The sequence below is a fragment of the Asparagus officinalis genome, chromosome 3 (genome assembly GCF_001876935.1).
Source record: "Asparagus officinalis chromosome 3, Aspof.V1, whole genome shotgun sequence".
In the NCBI taxonomy this organism is placed as follows: domain Eukaryota; kingdom Viridiplantae; phylum Streptophyta; class Magnoliopsida; order Asparagales; family Asparagaceae; genus Asparagus; species Asparagus officinalis.
In genome coordinates, this window is record NC_033796.1 from 1,041,182 (window position 1) to 1,069,137 (window position 27,956).

At 36.6% G+C, this 27,956-nt stretch overlaps 1 protein-coding gene across 3 annotated transcripts in view; it reads left to right on the forward strand.

The window, feature by feature from the left end:
- Window positions 6,756-27,956, forward strand: part of LOC109832581 (sphinganine C4-monooxygenase 2-like) — an 83,649-nt gene continuing 62,448 nt past the window's right edge. The window contains exons 1-18 of one of the 3 annotated variants that reach the window (XM_020399931.1): window positions 6,756-6,999; window positions 7,817-7,922; window positions 8,036-8,380; window positions 8,503-8,589; window positions 9,479-10,088; window positions 10,162-10,267; window positions 10,639-10,792; window positions 17,957-18,089; window positions 18,173-19,159; window positions 19,576-19,686; window positions 19,763-19,892; window positions 20,423-20,561; window positions 20,903-21,327; window positions 21,408-21,431; window positions 21,586-22,613; window positions 23,001-23,102; window positions 23,193-23,322; window positions 23,861-24,003. The gene's annotated coding sequence lies outside the window, so the exon portion shown is untranslated. Of the gene's footprint in view, window positions 7,000-7,816; window positions 7,923-8,035; window positions 8,381-8,502; window positions 8,590-9,478; window positions 10,089-10,161; window positions 10,268-10,638; window positions 10,793-17,956; window positions 18,090-18,172; window positions 19,160-19,575; window positions 19,687-19,762; window positions 19,893-20,422; window positions 20,562-20,902; window positions 22,614-23,000; window positions 23,103-23,192; window positions 23,323-23,860; window positions 24,004-27,956 lie in introns of all 3 variants that reach the window. The other 2 variants (XM_020399930.1, XM_020399935.1) reach the window with 2 other exon arrangements.

The following is a 27,956-nucleotide window of genomic DNA, read 5'->3' on the forward strand; positions in this document are numbered from 1 at the left end:
AATGAATAGCAAGAATTGGTTGTTACTTAACTATCCAAAGAACGAACAAATGAGCATCATGATCACCGTGTAGCTCCGGGTACACCTGGACGTGATGAAGTTAAGGTGCTATTGATACAAATTAAAATTATTGCGCTCTATCTTTTCATTAAAAAAATTGTGATCACTCAATCATAAAGTTAGGAATTTTCTTGAAAATGAACGAAGAAAACCGTGCAAACAAAAACATATTAATTATCCCTACACACCCACTGTTTTCAAAACCATCATTCTTTATCTCCATCTATAATATATCCACATACCCAAATTAAGATGTTGGAGTTTCCCCCTCACCAATTACACCATTCATCAACCTTCACTTTTTCTTTGTACTTAAATTGTATAACATTCATTGCGATGGGGACTCATCTAAGTCCTCTGCCTACCTTGATCGCCCAATAATAATAATAATGTACTAGGCCTTGCAGTTAGTTAATATTGAGATTCTGTTATTATAAACAAATTAAGTAAAGATTAAAAATTCTTAAGAATGTACTACATTCTCTTAGCTTCCCCTGCAAACTTGTTAGTTGTTTATTCCTGGCCCCAATAACTTTTTAAAATTAATCTTAAGGGTTGCTTGCATTAAAAAGTTATGTTAGAGGGCTCATATAGTCTGTTTTATAATTTAAGATACTCAACACATTTTTGTCTCTGATGCATATCAATTATGAGTAATAGTATAATTTGATTGATCCAAGTATATCCTAATATATTAATTTCTAAACTCTTGTATTGTCTTTTGCTCTTTATTATATATCAATCTGATATCACAATTGATGTAGATGATGAAGGCACTACTATAGAATTACTAGGAAAAAGATAAAGGCGGAGAAGGATTTTGGCTCAATTAAATATGAATAAAAAAGAAATAAAGGATAATATTTTTTAAATATTTTATAATAAAACTTACTTTTTTGAGAAAAATTAGGAATCTTTAGAAGATATTTTCATGAAAATTTTTTAATACGCTTGTGTGAATGATTTTGTCATATAAAATTATACTGAAGTCACCATTAATCTTTAGTATTTATTTTTTATTTGAAGTATATCAATAATTAATATGTCTTGCGGTCTTGTGAAAAGTATATGCTCTGTGCTGAGCTTATACAAACCATCTTAATATTACGTATTTGATTATATTTTTATTAACACATCAACAATATATTATTGTTTTTTTTAAAACTTAACCATGGTGTAGCTGACAAAAAAGATGAGCCATTATTACTTATCTCTGTTGTGGCCAAGCAAGTTTTGATGTCTTGGCTTCTACAATATAGGAGCTCAGAAATTGAAAATCTGCACCATGATGGTTCAAATACAGATTCTGAACATGTACGTAGTCCTATTTTGTCAATGTATTTCCAGTGGCTCTCAATTCACATGCCACCCAAGTTTGCAGTGCTCATCAGAAAGTGAAAAGGAAACTGGAAGCTTCTGAGAGAGGAAACTGTTCAACAATGAAAAGTTTCCCAGCCTGACTCAGATTTAACTAAAATCAAGAAACTGAGGCCCAAAACAGAGCTTATGGATTGGCAAGACAATGACTGGAGTTATGTGGCAGTTGCCGCATTTCTTGTGAAACATGCTGATAGCAGGAAAGGAGATGCCTATTTGTTATCAAGGTGCATCTATGTCAGCCATGTTAAATAAGTTGTACTGTATCATTGTTTTATCTACGAAATATCTATCATCTTTCCTCAAATACCAGGTTAAATGTTTGTTTTATTGTGGTTGCTTGTCGCAGTGCTACTCTGATACCATGGGCTTTTCTAATTCCATTACCGGGCTGTGTGTATGGAATCCCCAAGCGATCTATTTCATTTTCTCATCACAGGTTGTCGGATAATCAGTTGCTGTAACATATATTTATTTTTCATTCTGGGCATGATATTTTTCTAGTGTTTACTTTTTTACGATTGGTATCACATACATCTCCAATTCTAGCATTGCAGCATTTGGTCATTCCTAGCTTTTGTTCAGGATGAAAGTAAGCACTTCATTGTCCAGCATGTTTTGTGTATAAGATTTACAGAGCTCAGAACATTTATGCAAGGAATTGTGCACACAAATCAAACAACTTAAGCTGTTTAAATAATTCTATTTTGTTCAAATGAAAACCTCTAATTGTATGATTCATACGAGCTTTAAATCAGCTGAGAGTTGAAGGCAAGATGAGAATATAAAGAAACTTGGTTATATGCAGAGTGAACTAAAAAAATATTGACAATCATTATAATTTAGCTTGGATCAATATAATTGGGTCCTGTTTTGAATACTAACTGCCATGTGGCTTTGGTTCCCTCCTCAAGTTCATGTGCATGAGAAGTTTCAGCACCCTTTCTTCCATAGTTTGTTTTTCATGCCCTATCCTTTTCTAACTTTCTTATCCGCACACTTCTCCCGATTTCATTCTCTCTTGTTAGAGTTTATCTAACTTGATAAATTTGAAATAGGGGGAAAAAGGAGCGATATAATATTTTTAGATATTTTCAGGACATCCTTCTTGTTGTTTTGTGCTCCCATTCTATGATTCACTTGGACATTTAGTATTTTTCTGCTGAAGCTCCTATGGAACTATAATAAAGATGACTCTTATTTTTTTCTTTATCATTGACTGGTTAGAGTCATTTCTAAAAGCAGCACGCATCTATAATTAACTTTTCATAATTAACATGATCTAGTGAACTGCACATTTTGTAGTTGCCATTTTGTTTGTAATCGTGTGTGTTTTGGCACTTGCAGATACTGTTAGATTCAAGGAAATTCATATATCATCATTCGTGTTCTAGCGATGGAAGTGTTACTTTGGATAGTACCACAACCATTGATGGTTTTATGCAAAGAACTCTGGAGTTCAGACAAGAAATGCTTATGTACTGTCAAAGGACGTCCATAAACAGGTAGAGTAAGCCAGGGAGATGGATGGTGGAAATCTTGAAAAATCAATCCTCCAGGAGGGACCATCAGAGTTTCGCTTAACGCATACAGAAGCTGGCAATAGTATAATGGCCAAAGTGCTTGACAAATTTCAGTTGACCCCTCATCTCAGCGCAATACCCTAACGAGTGCTCAGAAGAGTACCAATATGCCATCATCTGAGATATTGTCAGATTTTGCGGTTGCATATTTCAGTTCAATTCATCAGTCTGCTTTCACTGTCTCCATGTTTCAAAAGAAAAGATTGTCTGCAGTCAAACTGAAATTTCTTACCATGTTGTATTGTGGAGATGATGCAGAGCAGGTGAAACTATATTTTCTTTGATTTAACAGAAAAACAATGAATGGGATTCTTTAGTGTTCCAACTGATAAATCAAACCATGCAGGATTGTGCACTAGATCATGGAGTCAGGTAGTGGTTTTATGGCTTGTTTACTTCTACCGTTGGATTTTTATAATTTTACTGATGGGAAATTGGATTTCTTTCAGAATTAATCATCACCGAGAAGTATTTCTAGTCATGGAATGCATAACCAATATCAAGCGTTAGGATACATTGTCGAGACAGTTGAGTCAGATCACACTTAAGCAGTTAAAGGTATCAACTAATCAATTCGTTTTTGGATTACTACACAGTCTATATATGGGATGAATCATGCCAAGCTTAGGATATAATTATTGAGACAGTTAAAGGTATCGACTAATTGATCTCATTTTGGATTACTCACACAGTCTACATATGGGATGAATCATGGCAACTAGTCTATCAAAAATTTTAAAAACTAGAAGCAATTTCTTGGTATGAAACTTTTGAGTTTCATCTTCTCGTGTGTTTAATGTTCAACCTTCCTGTGGAGTTTTACTTAAAAGACTGGTATAGCTGTAAGCTGAGGGCATAGCATAGCCTCCATTAAGCTACGCCACACCACACTTGTTTGGAATGTTGCTCACAGAGACTGTATTTCTAACATTCAGGCGTATGAACTTGAGATGGCGGCGTGGGCCTTGTCCAATGGTTGGATCAAAACATAAGGTTGTTTGGAAAGATTGGTCAATATGGAAAGTGACTGAGGATTCCATCATGATAGTTAGTTGTTCGAGAGCCAGAAGCATTTGAATGGCAATAAAAGTATGGCAGGTGAGCTTTCCTTGTACTCTTTCGCATTTCCTTTCCTACTTTGCACTCATATTGATTCCAGAGGTCAGTCCTGTAGATATTAAAATATCATCCACAAGAGAATGCACAACAACAAGGCTTTTATTCCATTTTTGGAATCGTTTTCATGAATCACGTTCATTCCATTCAGCTCCTCCTAATTAAGTGTATCATATCCTTAATCATTTTCTAACACGAGGTCTCTTAGGCTTACTCTAGAGTCCAAACTTCTTTGGGACGACATAGTGGGGGGGTGTGAATATTAGTTATCTTGTTGGGACCAAGCAGGTTTTGACGTCTTGGCCCCTACAATACCTTAAATGAAAAACAAAATTCCTTTTACTTTTACAGGTATTTGCTGTTGATATCTGCTTGTTATTTAAATACAATATCTCTCGTATTTAAATTTCATTTTTCCTAGAGAATAATACAAACCAACGAACAACTTATGCAAAATTAGTTTGGTCTTCTACTTCTAAGGCTATATCTCATGTATGAGGGTGCCTGAGGAATACATTATTTATTAAGTAGGCATTAATATCTTTAGTAAGATCCAATTAATTGAATACCTGGTGCTTTTGTGGGGAAGGGGTTGTGGGGGAGCTTTTTTTTATAGGAAAAACTTTGAAGCATACGGGACAATTTAAGTCCATAACAATGCACATAAAAAATGTATTATTTCAGCCACACCCTCTACACACAGACATAACCATATAAGAGAGAATAGAAACAGTGAATGGTATATTTTCTGGGTGTTTCGGTACGATCCTCCAGACCACCAAAATAAAAATCAGAACTGAGTCAACAGTGGATGTGAGTACCTAGGACATGTTGCTTCTATCTGTTACGCAGAGGTTTAATGTGTCAACTCGGGCGTTGTATAAGAACCATCGTATCTATGAATTGTATGGATTCTGTAGCAGCTGTGCGTTTATATCTCTGTCTACTGCATAATTGGCCACTGGCCGCATTGGTCGGGCTTGGTCCACCTCTTTTTAAGAGTGAACTTCTCCTGTCCGATATAATCTTGTGGCATGCTTTGGTCACGCCAACGTCGTGAAAAGAGAATGTCACCACACTGATGCCTTACTGGTTGATCTCCATTAGGCCCAAAGTACAGGACCACCAACTCTCCCTGCGGATAGTCAGATTTACAAGGGACAGTGGTAATACGTAAATAAATTAGGATTGCAAATAACACAAATATGGACTATTTCCGCTGTTTGACGTATTATGCTTTACGAGACTATGAGGATGAATTTCGTTAATCTTGGTCATTGAAGTAGATCTTGACATAATGCTGTCCTTATTGCTGGAGTATCAAGTTTTTTCTGATGTTCTTTCTGTATTTTGTGGACATTGTCTTAACATCTAGATTCAATAGTAAAAGATGAAGGCATTGGAAAGTACATTACCATTGCCTTTAGTCTAAGAGTTAATTTGATAGTTTTGAGCTGTCCATTGTACATCCGGAGAAGTGGTTGAACCTTATACCAAGGAACCAAAGGGAAGATTGCCTTCCCGTTAAATCCTTCACATTTCAAATTGTTAGCATTCGTTTCTTCTGTTGCCTGACACAAATTATAAAATTCAAAGAAGATGTCTGTAAGAATGCAATTTGATCAGTATACTATGAATATGTAATACTATAAAGCTGTTGACAAATCTGGGCTCACAATTGATCTAGATTAATACACCATTAATTTCCTGAATAATTGCCATTAACAACCTACTATTAAATCTCATTAACGAGCTAATTTATTTCTCTTAATTAACGCCAGTCTATATCTACTGTATTTCTCATTTAAACAGGTATGACGTTAATTTGGACAAAATCTTCGAAAACTGTCACTTACTCTGTTTCCTGGTGATAAACAATCCTCCCTCGGTATTTATTCCTTGGTGAAATAATACTCCGGTCAGTACGCGTAAGATCCGGACCGGATCTAGATCTCGCGGTGGTCACGGCAAACAACCGCCCGCGCGCAGGCAAAGAACCCACCAAGCGAGCGACCGCAAACAGGGGTCGCGTTTTCGACACAAAGGAGAAAAGTTGTAATCTTTGTTTTATTTTTATTTGATTTTCGTTGTAACCGGATCTTATAAAAAAGGACCGGATCTGTTTCGGTAATCAACAAAAAGTTGTAACTCAAGATGACAATGGAATCAATAACAAAGAAAGCAACGAATTTCCCCGCGAACAGTCATAGGGTGAATATAGGCAATATAATATATTTATGGGTTCAGCCCGCGAGCTTACGGTCAAACCGCTCAACAATGGTGATTATAAATCTCCTTAGTCATGAATTCCTCAAACTTCACATTTTCTGTAGTTGGTAAGCAATTGGCAGTTTATTAAATTCTCTACTAAATTCTCGAGTCAAAAATGGAGATACTATTCAGTTACTTGAGAATGCTGTTGCTTCAACTTCATATTCTTGATTCTTAGTAAAGTTGACAGAATGGTAACCAAAATACTGCTGAAAAGACATGCTTTTGAGAAACTTCAAGGTTGTGGATCGGTAGGAAGATCATATGATGGGTGTCTCAATCAAAGCCCTAAGCATATAATCTTTTATTTAGCATATGATAAATCATAATTTTTGTATGTACCTAAGGACTTAGGACAATGATGTGAACTGACAGTGATATTTATTTTTCCTTCTTGGTTGACAATCATATCCGTAGTCAGTGGCTATCAGTGAAGGAGAGCGAGCTAATTCCTAAGGGTTTACACATACAACAACATGGAGAGAAGCACATTTTGTATACTCCATTACATTTGGAATGCAATCCATTCCTATGAAAGATTGTTACTGATGGCTGGCAACAGGGTGTGATGATGGAACTGTGCGATTACAAGGTCACTTTCTCAAATCTCTAGTAGTCATTTATCAGTTGGTTAAGCTGAAACTTGATATTTTTGCTCATTCTATTTAAAGCATCGTTCTCTTTATAAAAGTAGCCAGCAAGATTGTTTTCCGGACACCATTTGCGGGTATCATATTCTTCAACTCTTGCGAGTTATGGTGACATGCAAACTAAATATTCTTAAATCTGACATTCATATTCTAGCCATTTAGCTTTACATTCCAGTTTTACTATTGTTGGCCAAGTTTGTGTTGCCATGTACAGTGTATAGACTTGTAGAGACTGTATACTGGTAGGATGACTAGATGGACATGGGCATTTCAAAATAGTCATGGTGAGTGAGTGACTGACCCGCCTTCAAAGGATTTTATGGATTTCTTTTGAAAGTTTAGTTATCTGTAATATGGTTCAAAATATTTTTCCTTCAAGGATGATGTAACCCTTATTCAGAATATGCAGATCAAGTAGCCAAACTATCGAATTTGTAGGATATTACTGCTGGTTGGGTCAGTATCTCCATTATATTTATTGTTTTCCATTTTCTGGTTTTTATTGTGTACATTGATTACAAAATATTGCATTTAACTGGTTGATCTTTGTTTGAGAATGCATAGGTGGATTATCATAGAACATGATGCTTTTCGTCGTCTATTGTGCATTAAGTTTACACTAGTAACTCAAGTATAAGCTTAAACATTGAGCCATGTTTACCTTGAGCACGGTTTGTCCACCAGTTGTGCTTAAATCATCCTCTTTCATTCTTTTTAGTCCCCCTAATAAGCTATTACTTAAGTGAGTGTTCTCTACAGAGGCTTTGTCCTTGGAAGGTGGTGCAAATCCAAATTGCTTGGGGAACATGTCTTTGGATCTGCCGTGAGGTTTATATACTTTATATTGAAGATGCACATAAATACTGTGAGTCAACTTTACAGCTCTAATCATGGTGTAGCTGACAAAAAATATGAGCCATTATTACTTATCTCTGTTGTGGCCAAGCAAGTTTTGATGTCTTGGCTTCTACAATATAGGAACTCAGAAATTGAAAATCTGCACCATGATGGTTCAAATACAGATTCTGAACTTGTACGTAGTCCTATTTTGTCAATGTATTTCCAGTGGCTCTCAATTCACATGCCACCCAAGTTTGCAGTGCTCATCAGAAAGTGAAAAGGAAACTGGAAGCTTCTGAGAGAGGAAACTGTTCAACAATGAAAAGTTTCCCAGCCTGACTCAGATTTAACTAAAATCAAGAAACTGAGGCCCAAAACAGAGCTTATGGATTGGCAAGACAATGACTGGAGTTATGTGGCAGTTGCCGCATTTCTTGTGAAACATGCTGATAGCAGGAAAGGAGATGCCTATTTGTTATCTAGGTGCATATATGTCAGCCATGTTAAATAAGTTGTACTGTATAATTGTTTTATCTACGAAATATCTATCATCTTTCCTCAAATACCAGGTTAAATGTTTGTTTTATTGTGGTTGCTTGTCGCAGTGCTACTCTGATACCATGGGCTTTTCTATTTCCTTACCGGCTGTGGTATGGAATCCCCAAGCGATCTATTTCATTTTCCTATCACAGGTTGTCGGATAATCAGTTGCTGTAACATATATTTATTTTTCATTCTGCATGATATTTTTTCTAGTGTTTACTTTTTTACATTGGTATCACATACATCTCCAATTCTAGCATTGCAGCATTTGGTCATTCCTAGCTTTGTTCAGGATGAAAGTAAGCACTTCATTGTCCAGCATGTTTTGTGTAATAATTTACAGAGCTCAGAACAATTTATCAGAATTGTGCACACAAATCAAACAACTTAAGCTGTTTAAATAATTCTATTTTTGTTCAATGAAAACCTCTAATTGTTGATTCATACGAGCTTTAAATCAGCTGAGAGTTGAAGCAAGATGAGATATAAAGAAACTTGGTTATATGCAAGAGTGAACTAAAAATTGACAATCAGTTATAATTTAGCTTGGATCAATATAATTGGGTCCTTTTTAGAATACTAACTGCCATGTGCTTTGGTTCCCTCCTCAAGTTCATGTGCATGAGAAGTTTCAGCACCCTTTCTTCCATAGTTTGTTTTCATGCCCTATCCTTTCTAACCTTTTTCTTATCCGCACCTTCTCCCGATTTTCATTCTCTTGGTTAGAGTTTCTAACTTGATAAATTTGAAATAGGGGGAAAAAGGAGCGATATATATTTTTAGATATTTTCAGGACATCCTTCTTGTTGTTTGTGCTCCCATTCTATGATTCACTTGGACATTTAGTATTTTTCTGCTGAAGCTCCTTGGAACTATAATAAAGATGACTTCTTATTTTTTTCTTTATCATTGACTGGTTAGAGTCATTTCTAAAACAGCACGCATCCTAATTAACTTTTCATAATTAACATGATCTAGTGAACTGCACATTTTGTAGTTGCCATTTTGTTGTAATCGTGTGTGTTTTGGCACTTGCAGATACTGTTAGATCAGGAAATTCATATATCATCATTCGTGGTTCTAGCGATGGAAGTATTACTTTGGATAGTACCACAACCATTGATGGTTTTATGCAAAGAACTCTGGAGTTCAGACAAGAAATGCTTATGTACTGTCAAAGACGTCCATAAACAGGTAGAGTAAGCCAGGGAGATGGATGGTGGAAATCCTTGAAAAATCAATCCTCCCAGGAGACCATCAGAGTTTCCTTAACCATACAGAAGCTGGCAATAGTAGTAATGGCCAAAGTGCTGAACAAATTTCAGTTGACCCCTCATCTCGACGCAAATACCCTAACGAGTGCTCAGAAGAGTACCAATATGCCATCATCTGAGATATGTCAGATTTTGCGGTTGCATATTTTCAGTTCAATTCATCAGTCTGGCTTTCACTGTCTCCATGTTTCAAAAAGAAAAGATTGTCTGCAGTCAAAACCTGAAATTTCTTACCATGTTGTAGTTGTGGAGATGATCAGACAGTGAACTATATTTTCTTTGATTTAACAAGGAAAACAATGAATGGGATTCCTTTAGTGTTCCAACTGATAAATCAAACCACATGCAGGATTGTGCACTAGATCAGGAGTCAGGTATGGTTTTATGCTTGTTTACTTCTACCGTTGGATTTTATAATTTTACTGATGGGAAATTGATTTCTTTCAGAATTAATCATCACCGAGAAGTATTCTAGTCATGGAATGCATAACCAATATCAGCTTAGGATACATTGTCGAGACAGTTGAGTCAGATCACACTTAAGCAGTTAAAGGTATCAACTAATCAATCTCTTTTTGGATTACTACACAGTCTATATATGGGATGAATCATGCCAAGCTTAGGATATATTATTGAGACAGTTAAAGGTATCGACTAATTGATCTCATTTTGGATTACTACACAGTCTACATATGGGATGAATCATGGCAACTAGTCTATCAAAATTTTAAAACTAGAAGCAATTTCTTGTATGAAACTTTTGAGTTTCATTTTCTCGTGTGTTTAATGTCACCTGTCCCTGTGGAATTTTTACTTAAAAGACTGGTATATGCTTTCAGCTGAGCATAGCAGCCTCCATTAGGCTACGCCACAACCACCACTTGTTTAATGCATATTGCTCACACAAACTATTTCTAACTTCAGGCATATGAACTTATGGCACGTGGGCCTTGTCCACTGGTTTGGATCAAAGAATAAGGTGTTGGAAGATTGGTCAATATGGAAAGCTGACTGAGCATTCTCATCATGTAGTTAGTGTTCGAGAGCCAGAAGCATTTGATGCAATAAAGTATGGCAGGTGACTGTTCCTTGGTACTCTTCGCATTTCTTTCCTACTTTCAATCAATTGATTCCAAGGTCAGTCCTGTAGATATTAAATATCATCCACAAGAGAATCAACAACAAAGCCTTTTATCCCATTTTTGGGATCGTTTTCATGAATCACGTTCTTCCATTCAGCTCCTCCTAAGTTAAGTGTCATCATATCCTTAATATTTTCTAAACAAGGTCTCTTAGGCTTACTCTAGAGTCCAAACTTCTTGGGGAGCATGGGGGTGAATATTAGTTATCTTTGTTGGGCCAAAGCAGGTTTTGACGTCTTGGCCCCTACAATACCTTAAATGAAAACAAAATTCCTTTACTTTTACAAGTATTTGTTGATATCTGCTTTTATTTAAAATCAATTATCTCTCGTATTTAAATTCATTTTTCCTAGAATAATACAACCACGACAACTATAATGCAAAATTAGTTTGGTCTTCTACTTCTAGAGGCTACTTCTCATGTATTGAGGTGCTGAGGAATACATATTTATTAAGTAGAGACATTAATATCTTTAGAGGCTACTTCTCATGTATTGAGGTGCTGAGGAATACATATTTATTAAGTAGAGACATTAATATCTTTAGTTAAGATCCAATAATTGAATACCTTGTGCTTTGTGGGAAGGGGTTGTGGGGGAGCTTTTCTTTTATGGAAAAACTTGAAGCATAACAAATTTAAGTCCATAACAATCACATAAAAAATGTATTATTTCACACACACACACACATATAGAGAGAGAAATAGAAATCAGTGATGATATATTTTTCTGGGTGTTTCGGTTACATCCTCCAGGACCACCAAAATAAAAATCAACTGAGTCAACAGTGGATATACCATAACATTTGCTTCTATCTGTTACGAGAGTTAATGTGTCAATCTCGGGCTTGTATAAGAGACCATCTTGATCTATGAATTGTATATTCTTCACACATGTTGCTTTTTATATCCTTCTACTGCATAATGGCCACTGCCCATTGGTGGGCTTGGTCCACCTCTTTTAAAAGTAACTTCTCCTCTGATATAAATATGTGATGCTTTGTCAGCCAACGTCGTAAAGAGAGATTTAGGCCAATATCCTACTGGTTGATCTCCATTAGGCCCATAATACAACCACCAATCTCCGGTATCAAGATTCTGACAAGACATTTAATAATAAATAATTAATCAAATAAACAAATATGAGCTATTCCCTTTTACGTATACTTTACAACTATGAGAATGAATTTCTTAATTTGTCATTGAATAATCTTGAACATAATGCTGTCCTTATTGTGGATATCAATTTTTTCTAGATGTTTCTTTCTTATTTTGTGACCATTGTCTTACATCTAGATTCAATAGTAAAAGATAAGGCATGTGACAAAGTACATTTACCATTCCTTTTTAATCTTAAGAGTAATTTGATATTGAGCTCCATTGTACACGGAGAGTGGTTGAACCTTATACCAAGGAACAAAGGGAGATGCCTCGTCCCGTTTAAATCCTTCACATTTCAAATTGTAGCATTCTTTCTTCTGTTGACCTGACTACAAAATTATAAAATTCAAAGAAATTGTCTGTAAAGAATGCAATTTGATCAGTATACTATGAATATGAATACTAAAAGCATTGGACAAATCTGGCTCAAAATTAATTCAGATTAATACACCCATTAATTCCTAATAATTGCCATTAACAACCTACTATTAAATCTCATTAAGAGCTAATTTATTCTCTCTTAATAGGCCATTATATCTATTATTTCTCATTTAACATATGAGTTAATTTGGACAAATCTTCTAACAACTGTCACTTACTCTCCAAAGAACGAAGAAGTGAGTCTCATGATCACCGTATAGCTCCGGGTATACCTAAGGCGTGATAAAGTTAAGGTGTTATACCTTGAAAACTATTTAGTAGAATACACGAATACATTCTTTTTCTAAACGTGATAAAGTTAAGGTGTTATACCTTGAAAACTATTTAGTAGAATACACGAATACATTCTTTTTCTAAATATATAAAAGAAACTGCAAATAACCTTGAAAACTATTTAGTAGAATACACGAATACATTCTTTTTCTAAATATATAAAAGAAACTGCAAATAACAGATATGATGTTTGGAGAAATTGAAGGCCATGAGCAATGCTATAAATGAAGAATCTAAAAATTAATATAGGTGATATGTTGAAAGAAAGCTGCTAACATTAAATAAGGCAAAATACACTGAAAAATAGTGGAATAAGCGAGAAAGGTTATTGAGCTAATATCTCATAAGATTTATGATACGTTGATCGTTTCTTTTGTGATTTCATATATTTTAATATAAAAAGAATCAGATAACAAGAATAAAGGTATCATAGTAGAAAATGTTGTAAATCTCCAGTTCAAATTTCTATGCACTATTAGTGATAAGTGTATTCTTTTTAGTGAAAAACTATAATTATAGGACAAATTTTCAAAACCAACACCTTTCACTATTTATTTTTAAAAAACGACCGCTTTTGCAAAAAATTTTAAAAAACGATCTGGTTTCAGCCCTGGAGCTGAAACCAGGTCGGTTTTTAAAAAATTTTATCCGAAACTTCACGGGAGTTGAACTCCCGTGAAGTTTAGTAAAACTGCTAAACTTCACGGGAGTTGAACTCCCGTGAAGTTTCGTAGTTTAAATTTTTTTTAACTGCGAAACTTCCCGTTCAACCCCCGTGAAGTTTAGCAGTTTTACTAAACTTCATGGGAGTTCAATTCCCGTGAAGTTTCCAAAGTTTTTTCACAAAAACCGACCTGGTTTTAGCGCCAAGACTGAAACCAGGTCGGTTTTTGCAATTAAGTTTGAAAGGGGTTGTTTTATAGGATTAAATTTCCAAATAGGTTGGTTTTGAAAATTTGTCCTATAATTATATCTCTTGGTAATATATTTTATTACTATTTTTACTGGTGCTTTATCTGGTGGAATATTCTGGCATCATCCCAGTGTGTGAAAATAATAAAATCTTCCTCAAATATAAACTGATTTACAACAGTACACACTAGTTTTCAATATATATATAAGATGAAGTTTGATACCTGGTATTCCATCTTGCCTTCATACTTGCTTTCATCTATTGCATTACCTTGAAAACTTAAGCAAAGTAACAAGCACAAGAAAGCAGTAGCCAAGAATCCTCTATGAGCCATTTGGAGACCAATGCCTCTGATTGGAAGTTATGGGTCTTTATATGATTTATGAATCAAATGGATTCCATTAGCTAATGGAATTCATTTACTAAAATAAATAAATAATTAATACAATATCTCCAACTTGATTACATTAGATTGCAGAAGATAATTATATATTCTCAAAAGCAATGTTATATTAAAAGCTGGGCGCATCTAGACGTCGGACTTGGCGTCCAGCGCTTAGTCGCCTAGGCGGGCGCTTAAGCGGTTTCTGGACATTTTTTTCCCTTCATTTAAGTGGTGGTCGATGAGGTTTTGCTGAAAGTCGGAGGAGGTAGTGAAAGTGTTCATATTTGAAGGTTAATGGAGTTTAGAGAACGTGTACGTTACGACACATAAAATCACAATCAAGACCTACAGGGTGCAATCTATGTAAGCAGACAATGCTTCCCTAAACGCTCGTAAAATTTAGGTGGGCAGCCTAAATACCGTATAGACGCTAGGCGCTAGTTAGACGGTCTAAGTACCGCCTAGGCTTAGGCGTACGCCTAAGCGGACTAGGTGGAGGTTTTTTAAAATAGTGCTCAAAAGGCAAGGAGGTAATTTAACTATGGAAAAAAGATAAATGGCGATAAATTTATTTTAATATTTTTTTCTAGTAATATTTTGTTATTTTAGCTGGAGATTACCCAAATGAACCATCTTTCAGGGGTCATTCTATAATTTTTGAAATTCTCAGGAGGTTTTTTTTCCAGTTTTTTGCGGGTCGTTTGTAATTTTTAGGGGGGCGGGGGGCTGTTTGTAATTTTTAAACCTTAAGGGGTTGTTTTCAATTTCAAGATTTTCCGGGTGTTTGTTTGCAAATCCGAGTTTTTCATGGGGTTGATTGTAATTTTTAGAATTTAAGGGGCTTTCAGATTTTTTCGAGCGTTGCTGATAATTTTCACATTTTTAAGGGCTCTATTTAAGTTATTTATTTTCTTATGGTTTGTTTTATAAATTTCATACATTTTTGTTCGGGCAATAAAATCATAGATCTGGTGGGTTAAAATATGCAAATAAGGATGGTTCAGGGTATTATATGCAGAAGATCCTTTTTTTTCTTACTCTAATTATCTTGAAGGATATCTTTGTCCAAATATAATGCTTTAAACTAGTGATGTGAAAGCTTAACACATTTAATTTAATAATCACCAATACTTTCTTTTATTTCTAATATCATTCTTAGTGCAAACTTGTGTAGAGTTGGGTCCAAAAGGCTTTCAAGAATAAGTAGAAATGAATGTCTTTATTAAAATTAGCCTAACTATATGGAATTCCGCCCCGAATAGAAAAACTAGTATGTACACGTATCATTTATGAGTATATACGTATTTCGTTTACGTGTATATACGCGTACTGTTTACGCTTGTATACGCATGAATAAAACCACCACGTATGCTTTGATCCCTCCCGCCCTCTCTCGAATCTCAACCCTGGATCTCAATTTAGGGACTTCTAACGATCTATGATTTCTGACAATCTAGGGTTTGAGCTCGAAGAAGCAGGTATGTCTCTCTCCCCCTCAAATTAATGTCATCTTGATTCAATATTTCACCTTCCTAATTTCTCCATGCCTTGAATTTCTCTACATTTCTATAACTTTTTACAATCTTCAACAAACCCAAGAAAAAAAATGTAAACTTAGTGCCCTAGAGTCTATCGTTTGAAATTATTTTGAATTTTAGATGAAGCCTCACCATTGTCATAAAAAATAGCAACAAAAAGATCACGGTTTGAAATTATTTTGAATTTTAGATGAAGCCTCACCATTGTCATAAAAAATAGCAACAAAAAGATCACGGGTATATCATCGTCATCATTTAGAAAAAAAATGAAAGATAGATGCTTTAAACAGAAACTGCAAATATCCACTAATATCGCAAGAAAATTTGACAAAGTTAAAGATCATATTAAACGACTCAGATAATATTCTGATCATCAGCAACAACTAAGTTCCATTAATGATAAAAAATCTAAAAAGATCTTAGATCTAAAATTCAACGAACCATGCAACACCTAAGCAAAAATTTATCAACCAACATAACCAGATCTAAAATCGACAAACTAGATGTAGCAAGAGGTTCGATCTCAAATTAATGGGAGATTGAATGATTAGAAATCTAATTAACTCCTCATTGAATTACTACTACTTACTTACTACGAGCATTATCTAAGTGTCCTCCTCATCAATCTCCTCGTCATCATGAATGATTTCCAGTCTCCTGCTCCTGACTTGCCCCGATTGCCGCCTTGGCGTTAACCACCTCAGAGTTCTCCTCGCAGTGATCCTCCTCGTGAACGACCATTTCAGCCTCCCTTTCATAGTTGTTGTGTCAAACGCCACATAATTGCTTACATTTATGATGCATGTGCGAGTAGTGAGAAACCATCGTAGACTTGTAGTAGGATGTTGCACGTAGGCGGCAATGATCTTGTTGGTGGCTGCCTTCTTTGCCTTAGTTGCCCTTGAAGTCTTGTGACTGGCCACGAAGCTATGATCACCGTACAAACGATGAGAGAGAGAGAGAGTCTTGTGATTGGCCACGAAGCTATGATCACCGTACAAACAATGTGAGAGAGAGAGAGAGAGAGAGTTTTGGGAATTGGGGATGCTTTTGGCAATCTCTGAATTTTTTTGGGAAGCAGTGTGAATTGAGTGGGAGTTTAATTGTCTTCTTATAATAGTATGTGTTGATTTCCTTCCCAAACTTTTCAATTATTTACATTTTAATTTTTTTTACATTTCAACAAGTCAGCAAGATGCGGCCATCACAATATCCTGTAACCTTTTCCTATTAATGGGGATTGACGTACCTTTTTCTATTAATGGGGATTGACGTAAGCAACAAGAATTTAGTAAGGTCCATTTACCACCCATAATTTTTATTGTTTCATCACTCTGTAATTTGCAATTACAAGGAGGAAGATCACCACGAGGAGGATACTGAGGTGGTCAACATCGAGGCGTCAATCAGGGCGTCTCAGGAGTAGGAGACCGAAATCATGCATGATGACGAGGAGATTGATGGGGACGCTTAGATAATGCTTGTAGTAAGTAGTACTAGTTCAGTATAGATTTCTAATCATTTAATCTCCATTTGATTTGAGATCAAACCTCTTGCTATACCTGGTTCGTCAATTTCAGATTTGGTTGTGTTGGTTGACAAATTTCTGCTAGGGTGTTGTATGGTTGGTTGAATTATAGATCTAAGATCTTTTTAGTTTTTTTGCTTATTAATGGAACTTGGTGGTTGTTGATGATCTGCATCTTAATCTAAGTAGTTGGATATGATCCTTAGATTTGTCAAGTTTTCTTGCTATAATTGTGGATTTTTCTAGTTTCTCTTTAAATTAGCATTTTTTTGAATAATGATATAGCCCATGATCTTAATTTTGTTGCTCTTTCTGGTTTTCTTCTAAATGATAATGACATAATCCGTGAAACTGGGTATTATGCTGGTGAAGACACTCCGAAATCGATCTTTTCTTCGGTTAGTGTTTAAATTTGCTATATTCTCCTTTTTGTAATGTATAAAAATATGATATATTGAATTTGTTGAGTTAATCTGTGCAAATCATGATTATTTACTTGATTAAATTATGTGTCCTCTTTATATCTTATTCCCTTGTATTTTGGTTCCCTAATTTGCAGTTATTGGGTTGATCTATATTGTTCGTGGATTTCTTAATGCTGTTAAGTAGATAAATACCAGAATCCCATTTTGTGGATTTATTATTTGCTGTTGATTTTGTAGAGGTGAGATTGGAGGAGTAGAATGATATCCTTTCAAATTATCATTATCGAGTGCAATAATGCACAGGCTGAATGTTGCATTCAAAGAAGAAGAAGAAGAAGAGGAGGATATCATTTAGTTTTGTTTGCCTCCTTTTCTTACATCTCATTTGAATCTAGTTTGTTATAGTTATTTATTGTTTGTTGTTTAATTATTTTGTAGAGGAGTGATTGGAGGAGTAGAAAGGTATCATTGCAAAGTTTCATTATCAAGTGCAATTATGCATGAGTTAATTTCACAGTCAAAATAGAAAGAAGTTACGATTATTCAAAGAAAAATTCACCTTCGCCCTTTGGTTTGCCTCCTCTTCTTTAAATCTCATTTAATTCTATTTTGTTATGGTTATTTATTGTTTGTTATTGATTTTCCAAACGACAGATATGAGGAGTAGACAGATTCTTGCAAACAATCATGATCCATCGTATTTATGTGCGGGCTCGAATCTCGCATTCAAGGAAGAAGATGCAATCATTCAGAGAAGATTCATCTTTGGTTTGCCTTCCCTTCCTTAAATCTTATTTAATTCCATTTTTTTAGGGTTATTTATTGTTTGTTGATTTTGTTGAGGAGAGATTTGAGGATTCGGAAGATATCATTGCTAAGTATGATGAGTGTCTGTGAGTATACCAGTTCCTGCTCAATTTGCACTTTTAATTGAATAGATGAATTGAGTTAATTATTTCTTGTTGATGTAATGACTAATGAAGCATTCACCTATATCTCAATGATCTGATTTCTGAAAGATTTAATTATGTTTGCTGGATGATCATATATCATGCATGCCAAATTGCATAATGGATGAAAAGAAGAAATAAGCGAGATTTCTCTTTGGCTTCGCTAGGACCTACCCATGTATGCGCATGTGGCATCCTCTAAAACCATACAGTAGTTTTACCATCAGAAAAGAACATGTTTACTACAAAGGCTGTCTTAGCTGGGAAGCCTGGGATGAAGCATATTCCTGTAGTTGTTGTATTTCTGAAAATAATTAATGACCCTGGACTTTAATGAAGCATTTTTTTAAGAAAAAAGGGATGAGATTCTAAATTAAAACCCCAGCCATCCAAAAAAATATCAAGAACATAAACATCATATCGATTCAGTCTTTCACCTTCCTAATTTCTCCACTCCTCGAATTTCTCTCCATTTTTACAACTTTTTTACAATCTTCGAGCTAGTTCCCGTTCAAACTGCATCATCTTCAACAAAACCCTAGAAAAGATGGAAACTTGGCGCATTCGAGTCTATCATTTGAAGTTATCTTGATTGTTAGGTGAAGCATAAGCCATTGTCCTCTATTAAGGTTCTCACACTTGTGAAGCTGGGCACGCTGGTGAAGACGCTCTGAAACCCGGGTTTGCTTCGGTGAGTGTGTTTAAATTTGCTGCATAAACCAGTAAATATATCGAAATTGTAGGACTAATCTTTGAAAAGCTGAAGCATGATTTTTACTGATTAAAACTTTGAAGCATGATTTTTACTGATTAAAACTTTGTATCCCTTTTCACCCATTGTTTCTTCTTCCCTTGCGTTTTAGTTTTCCTTACTTACGGTTATTGTCCCGATCTGCAACTCTTCATGCATTTTCCTGTTTGCTATATATACTGACCTTATGTAGGTGAACATGCTAAGTGAGGTAACCTAAAGCTACAATTTATTCAATTTTGTGTTACAACTTGTTTCTATGATCTCTCGTGCTTGATCTCATTTGGCATTTTTGTGAACAGATGAAGATTTGACAACTTATTACATGGGTTTATTGTTTGTTGTTGATTTTGCAGAGGAGAGCTTAAGATCCTTGCAAAGTATCATTATTGAGTGCAATTACACACAGTCTCAACGTTGCATTCAAAGAAGAAGAAGAAGAAGAAGAAGATATCATTCACTTTTTGGTTTGCCTCTTCTTCTTTACATCTCATCGGATTCCAATTTGTTACAGTTATTTATTGTTTGTTGTTGATTTTGTAGAGGAGTGATTTGAGAAGTAGAAAGGCATCGTTGCAAAGTTTCATTATCGAGTGGAATTATGCATTGATCTTGAGAGGAGAGATTTGAGGAGTCGAAAGATATCCTTGCAAAGCATCATGATCGAGTGCCTGTAAGTATACTGATTCCAGTTCAGTTTGATTCCATGACTTTGATGAAGCATAATTCTACAACTGCTGCATCACTGGAAATAATTGCTAACTAACCTATCTGTAAGCTAAAAATTGAATGATATATGTTTCTATGTAAAAAAGTTTGTTGTCCATTGATAGAGAGCACTCCTTATTCACATGTAAAATCAGCTTAATCTTATGCTGCTTATATTGGTTCTCTTGTTGGAAATTGTTGAAAACTACTCTATAGACTGAAAATTATTTTCTTGCGGGTCCTCATATGTGGTGATCAGCAGGGTAATCTAAGCATGTGTGCTTTGTCAGATGGTCTTAAAGTTGATAAGTCAAGTAAGATAGAGGAGAATTTTCTTTATTCAGTCAATTTAAAGGGGCCCATGGGATTTCTTGTAATACCAGTGTTCTGATTACTACATTGAATCTATATGAATGCGCACGGTAATGACTGTATGTTTAATTTAACACCATATAAGTCCTGCAACACACCACTTATTTTATCTCTCTTTTTTAGACTGGTGGCAATGGATGCATTTGCAGCACACCACCTATTCTCTCTTTTGTGTTTACTAGAACGAAGCAAGTGCAAGAGTTGAGCACCAGAACTGTTCTTATCTTGGAGATGTTTCTGAACACTGGCACTGTTTTGCATTGTATGTAACTGTCGCTTCTTCATCCCTTCTCTTTTAGGAAAGTTGCATCACATATAATTTGTCACTGTTGTGTAGGATGGAAACTACAAGTATAGAATGCTTCATCAGTTTTTTGAGAGAATGAATTAGTTTTTCATGTCTGGTTACTATATATATGTGTGGCTATGATCACCGTACAAACGATGAGAGTGAGAGAGAGGGAGGGAGGGAGGGAGGGAGGTGGATTTTTCTAGTTTCTGTTTAAATTAGCATCTTTTTTTTGAATGATGATATAGCCCATGACTTAATTTTGTTGCTATTTCTGGTTTTCTTCTGAATAATAATGATATAATCCGTGAAAGTGGGTATGCTGGTGAAGACACTCCGAAATCGATGTTTTCTTCGGTGAGTGTTTAAATTTGCTATATTCTTCTTTTTGTAATGTATAAAAATCTGATATATTGAATTCGTTGAGTTAATCAGTGCAAATCACGATTATTTACTTGATTAAATTATGTGTCCTCTTTATTTCTTATTCCCTTGTATTTTGGTTCCCTAATTTGCAGTTATTGGCTTGATCTACGATTGTTCGTGGATTTCTTAATACTGTTAAGTAGATAAATACCAGAATCCCATTTCGTGGATTTATTGTTTGCTGTTGATTTTGTAGAGGTGAGATTGGAGGAGTAGAATGATATCCTTTCAAAGTATCATTATTGAGTGCAATTATGCACAGGCTCAATGTTGCATTCAAAGAAGAAGAAGAAGATGAGGAGGATATCATTCAGTTTTGTTTGCCTCCTTTTCTTACATCTCATTTGAATCTAGTTTGTTATAGTTATTTATTGTTTGTTGTTTATTTTGTAGAGGAGTGATTGGAGGAGTAGAAAGGTATCCTTGCAAAGTTTCATTATTGAGTGCAATTATGCATGAGTCAATTTCACAGTCAAAATAGAAAGAAGTTGCGATTATTCAAAGAAAAATTCACCTTCGCCCTTTGCTTTGCCTCCTCTTCTTTAAATCTCATTTAATTCCATTTTGTTAGGGTTATTTATTGTTTGTTGTCGTTTTTCCAAACGAGAGATATGAGGAGTAGACAGATTCTTGCAAACAATCATGATCCATCGTATTTATGTGCGGGCTCAATCTCGCATTCAAGGAAGAAGATGAAATCATTCAGAGAAGATTCATCTTTGGTTTTCCTTCCCTTCTTTAAATCTTATTTAATTCCATTTTGTTAGGGTTATTTATTGTTTGTTGATTTTGTAGAGGAGAGATTTGAGGATTCGAAAGATATCGTTGCTAAGTATGATGATTGAGTGTCTGTGAGTATACCAGTTCCTGCTCAATTTGCACTTTTAATTGAATAGATGAATTGAGTTAATTGTTTCCTGTTGATGTAATGACTAATGAAGCATTCACCTATATCTCAATGATCTGATTTCTGAAAGATTTAATTATGTTTGCTGGATGATCATATATCATGCATGCCAAATTGCATAATGGATGAAAAGAAGAAATAAGCGAGATTTCTCTTTGTCTTCGCTAGGACCTACCCATGTATGCGCATGTGGCATCCTCTAAAACCATACAGTAGTTTTACCATCAGAAAAGAACATGTTTATTACAAAGGCTGTCTTAGCTGGGAAGCCTGGGATGAAGCATATTCCTGTAGTTGTTGCATTTCTGAAAATAATTAATAACCCTGGACTTTAATGAAGCATTTTTTTGAGAAAAAAGGGATGGGATTCTAAATTAAAACCCCAGCCATCCAAAAAAATATCAAGAACATAAACATCATATCGATTCAGTCTTTCACCTTCCTAATTTCTCCACTCCTTGAATTTCTCTCCATTTTTACAACTTTTTTACAATCTTCGAGCTAGTTCCCTTTCAAACTACGTCATCTTCAACAAAACCCTAGAAAAGATGGAAACTTGGCGCGTTCGAGTCTATCATTTGAAGTTATCTCGATTGTCAGGTGAAGCATAAGTCATTGTCCTCTATTAAGGTTCTCACACTTGTGAAGCTGGGTACGCTGATGAAGACGCTCTGAAACCCGGGTTTGCTTCGGTGAGTGTGTTTAAATTTGCTGCATAAAATAGTAAATATATCGAAATTGTAGGACTAATCTGTGAAAAGCTGAAGCATGATTTTTACTGATTAAAACTTTGTATCCCCCTTCACCCATTGTTTCTTCTTCCCTTGCGTTTTAGTTTTCCTTACTTACGGTTATTGTCCCGATCTGCAACTCTTCATGCATTTTCCTGTTTGCTATATATACTGACCTTATGTAGGTGAACATGCTAAGTGAGGTAACCTAAAGCTACAATTTATTCAATTTTGTGTTACAACTTGTTTCTATGATCTCTCGTGCTTGATCTCATTTGGCATTTTTGTGAACAGATGAAGATTTGACAACTTATTACATGGGTTTATTGTTTGTCGTTGATTTTGCAGAGGAGAGCTTAAGATCCTTGCAAAGTATCATTATTGAGTGCAATTACACACAGTCTCAACGTTGCATGCAAAGAAGAAGAAGAAGATATCATTCACTTTTTGGTTTGCCTCTTCTTCTTTACGTCCCATCTGATTCCAATTTGTTACCGTTATTTATTGTTTGTTATTTATTGTTTGTTGTTGATTTTGTAGAGGAGTGATTTGAGAAGTAGAAAGGCATCATTGCAAAGTTTCATTATCGAGTGGAATTATGCATTGATCTTGAGAGGAGAGATTTGAGGAGTCGAAAGATATCCTTGCAAAGCATCATGATCGAGTGCCTGTAAGTATACTGATTCCAGCTCAGTTTGATTCCATCACTTTGATGAAGCATAATTCTACAACTGCTGCATCACTGGAAATAATTGCTAACTAACCTATCTGTAAGCTAAAAATTGAATGATATATGTTTCTATGTCAAAAAGTTTGTTGTCCATTGATAGAGACTAGATAGCACTCCTTATTCACATGTAAAATCAGCTTAATCTTATGCTGCTTATATTGGTTCTCTTGTTGGAAATTGTTGAAAACTACTCTATAGACTGAAAATTATTTTCTTGCGGGTCCTCATATGTGGTGATCAGCAGGGTAATCTTAGCATGTGTGCTTTGTCAGATGGTCTTAAAGTTGATAAGTCAAGTAAGATAGAGGAGAATTTTCCTTTATTCAGTCAATTTAAAGGGGCCCATGGGATTTCTTGTAATACCAGTGTTCTGATTACTACATTGAATCTATATGAATGTGCACGGTAATGACTGCATATTTAATTTAACACCATATAAGTCCTGCGACACACCACTTATTTTCTCTCTCTTTTTTAGACTGGTGGCAATGGATGCATTTGCAGCACACCACCTATTCTCTCTCTCTTTTGTGTTTACTGGAACGAAGCAAGTGCAAGAGTTGAGCACCAGAACTGTTCTTATCTTGGAGATGCTTCTGAACACTGGCACCGTTTTGCATTGTATGTAACTGTCGCTTCTTCATTCCTTCTCTTTTAGGAAAGTTGCGTCACATATAATTTGTCACTGTTGTGCAGGATGGAAACTACAAGTATAGAATGCTTCATCAGTTTTTTGAGAGAATGAATTAGTTTTTCATGTCTGGTTACTATATATATATATATGTGTGGTTAGCTTTACTTCCCTTTTCAATTTTTTAACTGAGCGTTTAATAACATTATAAGTGGCACTAGTACAACAATTGAACAATATTGAGTAGTGAATCCTCTAACTGTTCTTAGTATAAATTTCAAGGAAGTGGTTTAATGGTTAATTCTTATACATGAGCAACATAAAACATGCATAGATAACTGAACTATAAGCTTAACATTGAACCAGGTATATCTTGACCACAGATTGTCCAACAGTCATGGTTAAATCATTCTTAATCTTTAAATATGTTCTCAGTACCCTTAAAGGGCGATGTTGACATATTTATATTTTGCAAGGGGTTATTTGTAAGATATGTTTTGTAGGTCTTATATAAGCTCATGTTATCTTTTCAATGAGATTAGGGTTTCTCAATTTCTACTGGCGATTACTTATTTGGTTGTGCCCCAAATGAAGAAGTTTTGCTTTCTCTGGATTCTGGATGCAGCTACTGAGGCTTTGACATGGGTAGGTAGGGAGCACATGGCCGAACTAGCCGACCCTCCCCTGTTCGAACCCCTCGCCCCCTGACCGTGCACCCTGTCGAACCTAGAGTTTGGCATGGATTCCCTCGATATTTCAGTCCTAGAACTGATGAGAGAAAGAGCATATATCTCACGGAGATGAGATATATCACTTTCAATTCTTGTTTCCTCTGAGAAACGAGTATTTTTTGTTGAGATCTTACTCTTATTGTGCAGCAGAGGTGCTGCCAAAAATTTCACTGCGCACAACAAGGGTTGAAGAAAAGGTGAACAGGTGTTGGATCTGAAGCCTGATCGATGGAGGAGATCATCAAGAAGTTGAACCCCGCAGAGGTGTCAACTTTGATGAAGTTGATGAAGTTGTCAGCTGATGAGAAAGCGACAAGACCATTGAAGAAGTTGGAGCTTCCGACCATCGATCTGAAGCTTGATGGACCGGTTACTTACCTGAGCTGGTCACAACAGGTGAGATACACCCTTGCAGGGAGGAACCTGGAGGGTTACTTGACAAGAAAGAAGACAGAACCGGATGAGGACTCGGGGGGAAAAGATGAGTGGAAGTCCACTCATATGTTGGTGTACATCTGGCTCCTCAACTCATTGGTCCAGTCGATCGCCGCCACAGTGGATGACATTGAGAAGGTGAAGGACGTCTAGGAGAAGTTGAGGACCTATGATGGAGTGGGGAATAACCTGAGGGTGTTCCAGATTAAGGGAGAGATCGACGTCACAGTCCGGGAAGAGAGGACTGTACAGAAGTATGCCACAGAGCTGGAGCTCCTGTGACTAGATTATGATCACTTCTTAACTCGGGCGAGCTGTAAGGACCCGGGATGTAAAGAGCGGGAGACCTTTCTACATGAGAGGACTATGGTGTTTCTCAAGGGATTGACATCAGAGTTTGCTCAGCGAATTGCATTGCTGCTAGCTCAGCCGAAGATTCCCACGCTTGAGGAGGCTGTCTCGACCATGATCCAGAAGGAGACTCGCATTAGGCTACAGGCGGGGGCAGGGGGACTTCCTGTGGTGAAGTCAGCACTGGCAGCCTCTAACAACACTGGATCCAGGAGAGAGACTCGGCAGTGCTACAACTGCCGTGAAGTGGGTCATCTAAGGCATGCTTGCACCAAGCCACCCAAGGAAGGAGATTCGGGTGGACGTGGATAGTTCGGAGGTCATGGTCGTGGCTGTGGGGGTCGACGAGGTGGAAGAGGAGCAGGCAACCGGGTGAATCTGATGGTAGCAGAGGGAGAAGAAGAAGCTGAGGTGGTCTTTACTGAGGAGGATCATGCGCTCCTGACGATACTCAGGAGGAAGCAGAAAGTAGCAGGGGATGGAGACAGGAGGAGTGGGACTGAGGAGGCATCCACTTCGTTCTTCGCCAGAGGCAACACCGCTACTTATGCTTATCCGACCAAAGGTACTGATGACATACATGCTCTTGCTTCTATATCTCCCGACAGATCATCAGAATAGATAGTCGACTCCGGTGCGTCTCGACATGTGATAGGTAATGCTAGTGAGTTCTCATCATATACTCACCTAGCATCGCCTGATAGTATTCAAACAGCTGATGATACATTTCAACCAGTGGTTGGTAAGGGTACAGTCGATTGTACAGGTTCTGTAACTTTGTCCAATGTTTTGCATGCTCCTTCCTTTCCAGTCAATCTTTTGTCCATTAGTGCTATCATCCTTCAACTAAAATGCATTGTTTCTTTTGATATTCCCAAGGTGATCTTTCAGGAGAAGGAGACATGGCGGAGACTTAGGACTGGCACATGGTGTAGTGGACTGTGGTATCTGGATCGTGAAGGGCTGGATTCAGCGTTGGTGTCAATGGTAGAGAGAGCAGGAGTAGGATCTGAGATGAGTGCTGAGAGTGTGTTGATGCTTCATCACCAGCGTTTGGGACACTCATCCTTTAGTGTTTTAAGTAGATTATATCCATCATTATTTGAGAAAGCAAATAAACAGAAACTTATATGTGATGCATGTGAGTTTGGAAAGCTTACTAGAAGCTCTTATGTTAGTTCTGATCATAGGAGTTCTCATGCGTTGACCTGATATATTCAGATGTTTGGGGGCCTTGTTCCACAAGTTCTATGAATGAATACAAATATTTTGTTACCTTTATTGATTGTTTCTCTCGCGTTACTTGGTTATATCTAATAAAAAATAAAAGTGAAGTGTTTGGTTGCTTTCAAAACTTTCATAGCTATGTTAAGACTCAATACGAAGCAGTGGTGAAGGTATTGAGATCTGATAATGGGACAGAGTATACCAACAGAGCGCTTGGGGAATATTTGTCCGCTCAGGGAATACAACACCAGACGACATGCACATACACACCAGCCCAGAATGGGGTAGCGGAGAGGAAGAACAGACATCTTTTAGAGGTCGCTAGAAGCATGATGATCTCTATAAATATCCCAGAAACATTATGGGGTAAGCAGTGTTGACCGCAGCGGCGCTGATCAACAGAATGCCCTCAAGAATGCTGGATTGAAAGTCTCCGTGTGAGACGTTAAAGGGAGATAATGGTGGGCTTCTTCCATTAAAGGTGTTTGGCTGTGTGTGCTTTGTGAAGGACAACAGACCATCTGTCGGGAAGCTTGCCCCTAGAGCGGTGAAGTGCATCTTTTTGGGATATTCTGCTACTCAGAAGGGATATGTTTGCTAGAGCCCGGTGGAGAAGAGGCTGTTTATGAGTATGGATGTACACTTTCGAGAACTCGAGCCATATTATACCCGAAAGGTAACCTCACCCGTTGGTGACTCGCCCGATACTGAAAATATGAGGCGAGAGGGGGAGAATTGTGAGAGGCAGGTGAACAATGTAGAGAATAATGTGGAGAAATCGATTTCTGTATCGATTCCTTAGGAGGGAGAATTGGCTGAGGAGGAGCAGGAGAATGAAGAAGAAGAGGAGAAGGAGACAAGAGGTGTTAGGTCTACGGTTCAGGGGGAGCTACTAACCTATAGTAGGAAGGGGAAACAGATTACAAGAACAGTACCTACAGTGCCACTAGTGCTGTCAAGTCCCTTGCCAACGCCTGCCCCGACTCCTGAGACACCTACACCACCATCAGATTCTTTCCAAGGTGATAACATTCCTCTCCCTACTCCTCCCACACCAATATCAGTACGGAGGACTACTCGCAGTAATATGAGAAATCCTTCCGATAGATACGGATGGGATCTTACCCAGTTTGTATCATATTCTAACATTCATCCTGCATATGGAGCATTCATTGCATCATTGGACTCTGCTACTGTAC